Raw genomic sequence first — 4,365 nt, forward strand, 5'->3', positions numbered from 1 at the left:
AGATATGTCATTAACTGAGTGTCTTAATATATTGTCTTAGAAAATTGTCTTGATAAGACATATTTACTTTTATTCCATATTGTCTTATAAAGACAATTGATTAAGACAATATATTGAGACGTTCGGTTAAAGACATGTCTAAGACAATACACAACTTTTTTTTTTTGTCTCGAATGAAAACAATTTATTAAAAAATTGTCTAAATTTTTGTCTTTAGCACCCCCTCTTTGTAGTAGTGTGCAAGCTGAGATGATAAGAAATTCCAAGCATGATTTAGTTCTCTGGGAAGAATACAATGCGGTAACTTGATTAGGCTTTGAGGGTTTTGTGGTTACGGATCCAGACGGTTACTAGTTTATGATTACTTGCCATATGACTCTCTAAATTCCTTACTTTTCCCTGGTAAGCCCAAAAGTAAAAGGAAGATACTCTACTGGAAGTACCTGATTCCAAATCTATTTAGGCACTACTCAAGCTTTGGTTTACCTCAATGAGGAGTGTAGAGAATGCATCATTCATGGGGATATAAATCTGAAGAAAATTCTGCACGATATGATTTTTCACCCAAGTTGGATGATTTTGGGATGACAAACCTTGTGAGTAAAGATTTCAGCTGCATAGTGACCACCACGAGGGGTATGAGAGGTTACTTGGCACCATAATGGATTTCTAGCATTCCCATCACTACAAAGGTTGGTGTATATAGATTTGGTATGACGCTCTTGGAGATCATTTCTAAGAAAAGAAGTTTAGATTTGAATGTGTAAGATTCAAGTATGAATTATTTTCCTGGATGGGCTGCAACTCGAATCAATCAAAAGAACACATTTAATATTGTGGAAGCGGGTGTTGCAGAGGAGAAATATATTGAAGAGGTGAGAAGAGAAGTTGTTGTAGCATTTCTGTGCATTACAAGGAGGAGGAGATGAGGCGAAGCATGGGGCAAGTGGGGCAAGTGGTGTTGATGCTGGAAGGGAAGATGTAGTCTCCATCTCCGAATGGATAATCAAGCGAATCAAAGTGACACTAGTAGCGATAGCAATTCTGATGTGATTAATGTAGAATAATTTAAGGGGAGGTTGGTTTTAGAAAGTAGGAGCTGTTGCATACCCCACTTAAAATTGTAGTTAAGTGGAGGCCACATCCGAGAAGAATTGTAGATGAAAGATATTTATAGTATGCGGTGTTAAAGCTATCAGAGTAAGATATTATTTTTTGTGCAACTTGAATAATGTTGGAAAGTGATTGTTTAGGCTCCAAAGAAAAAAATTCCAAAATCATGCAACATAACTATCTCTCTCTCTCTATTTCTTTCTCCCTTTTTTTGAAAATTTTGTTTATATTTAGGATATAATAAATGTAAGCTCTTTCTATTGACTTTTTGCATTTTTTTATTTGTTACTTATAAATACATTATTATTATTTTATAACATAAACTAATAATTATATAAGTTCATAAATTAAAATATTCACATTGAACAAATTCTGTAAATCATCTATAATAATCAACATCTATAGAAATACTTGTTTTGCACATTATGTAAATTACTATAAAAAATAATCACGAATACTCAAACATTTAGATCAAAATATGATTATCAAAACAAAATGTATACAAATTTTTAAGGTAACTAGTTAGCATTAAATTATTGCAAAAGACTAAAAAGAATAGTATTACAAAACTTAACATAAAATGTAGAATTCAGATAAATAATTTTAAATATAGACTTTAGGTAAATAAAGATGTAATCCAAGAAAGATATAAAAACAAAACATTAAAACATGTTATACTAAAATCTACATGTTAACCTTAATAAGGTTCACAAAGCCCACTTTAGTGAAACCTAATAATCACATCAAAATGAAAATTTGAATTGCAGTAAGTCAAGAGGTTTACCATTATAGACTTGGTCTTAGAAAGCTTCAACAATACTTTATAGAACTCTTAATGCCTGTTTAGTTGCAGGCATAGGAATTGACACTACAACATAAAGGGGGGTTTTAAGACAATATTTATGACAAATTTTAAGTGAGTTGTCTTAATTCGAGACAAAAATAAAGTTGTGTATTGTCGTAAATATTGTCTTTAAGGGAGTGTCTTAAAACTACTGTCTTAAAATATTGTCTTATAAAGACAATAAGGAACAATAGTATTATTATCTCTTAAAGACAATTTTAATTTTGTCTTTATAGAAATGAATGTCTTCAATCTCACTGCAATATAATTAATTAATTCATGAAAGGCACAATGGATTTGAACCATCATCCCCTGCTTGTAATGCAGGTGCTCTTCCATTGAGCTAGCACCTTTTAAAATAAGGAAAACTAAATAAGAAAGGGACAAGATAAATTAAGTCAATGAGTAAGAGAATTGGTGGTGAGTTGAGACTTGCATGGACAGATGGTGCAAGGTTTAGGCATGTGAAAATCTCACACTAAAGTTGTAATAAAACATTATATGAATGAACTTCAAAACAAATATGGTACGTGGGTAGTGACTATTAAGATAGTGTTTATGCTATCTCTATAGAAGAGTTTCCTTGACTTCTAGACTGTTATGAATGACCAATATAGGAACATGTATTTTTACTGGGATGATGTTTAAGTTTATACCCATAAGCTTATATATTGTATTCCTAGAGATGATGAAAATTCATCATCATAGATGATATTGTTAACAACACTAGAATATGCATTGTGTTTAACTACGTATACTACATTGGGAATACTCGATTCAAATATATTGATGAGGTCAAACATCAGACTCCACATTTGGTTGTCAAAATCAGATCATACACAGCCTAAGATTTCACAGGCATCTGGATCATAAGTCCAATGAAAGTCTCTCAATATTAAACACATGCATTCTATCATTGGTCAATTTCATTTCGTAGATTGAGAACAAGCCTATGCAATTCTAGATGTTGCAGGCCAATATGAAATAAAATTGATATGAACTTCATAGTATTTGTATTGAATTACATTATCATTTGATCCCTTGCATCAAAACATTTGGCCTTATCATTCCTTGAAACACATGCTCACTAATTCATGGTGTCTTCCTTATCACTTACATAAATTCACTATCCTCTTATCTAGATCTATCACTTCCATTTAAAATTCACTTGGATGCTTTTGGCATTCATTAACCACTTCTATGATTACATTTTTATAATTGGTTTTCATATTTAAACCTGCTTTTAGTTAACAAATGTGGGACCAATTGTATGTATTGATTGACCAAAGAACTAGCTTACGAACTCTGAAATATAGTTTAGTTACATGTATAAACCTAAAAAACAAAAAGGGGGATTCAATAGCCAAATGCTAGCAACAAAAAAAAAAGTTGTAGAATATACCTTGTAGTAAATGGCATGATGGGGAACTTCTGGTTTATTTTGCTAAAAAATAACCCTTGAAGATTTCATCTTTAAATGATAGTTTTTATTCACAGCCCTCTTATATATAGTTGTCTCATTTTTACCAAGAAGCTTCAGCTGAGCATGCATTTCAAAGTACAGAATATTCAAAAGAAATTAGTAACCCAGCTTAAAATTTAAGTACACTATTCCCTGTATAAAGCAATCATTGTATGAAATTAAAGAAAATTGAAATTTTTCTCACTATTGTCACAAGAAAAAGGTAGTCATTTGTATAGTTCAAATATTGTTAATTTGTTAAAATCATAAAAAATATCTTTAAATTTTGATCCTTTACTCCCATTTGAAAGATTTCTTTTTTAGCATTTATCTCCCTCTCGCCACTAAACTGATTTAAAATATAAAGGAAGAAAAATAGAGTTGTATTCACTAAACATGTAGCTTTGGACTTGCTCTATGAATTACAAAGATGAATTAGAAAAGCAAGCATATACTGTGGTTTTCCCATTCACAAAAAGTAGCTCCCCGTCTTTTAAAATGTCATAAAATACATTGAAAACTTTAGCTTGAAGCATAAAATATATTAGTTCCAATAAGATTACCAATCTTGATTATATTCCTTCACCTTCCCATCCCCTATGCTTGTGACAATGTTGATGGCATAAACTTCATTTTCCTCAAACTCAACATCACCAACTCGAGTATCTGGGTTGCTTACACCCAAAACTACTTTGTTCCCATCAAAAACAAATTACTTCATTTGATGGCTCAATACACTCAACAATTTTACAATTATATGCCGCTGCAACTTCTATATAGCTTCGATGACATTTTTATTCTGTGTGATTCAAAAACAATAATACATAAACATTTTAGTAAGCAAGACATCCAAAACAAAGAAATAAAACCTTTATACTGAAGCAGTTCTAAAACATACCATATACTATAAATTATCTCCTATGTTCAAAAATCCAACAGAGAAGCA

Source organism: Cupressus sempervirens, chromosome 9 (assembly GCF_028749045.1).
Source record: "Cupressus sempervirens isolate cs-2001-9-10 chromosome 9, ASM2874904v1, whole genome shotgun sequence".
Classification (NCBI taxonomy): Eukaryota; Viridiplantae; Streptophyta; class Pinopsida; order Cupressales; family Cupressaceae; genus Cupressus; species Cupressus sempervirens.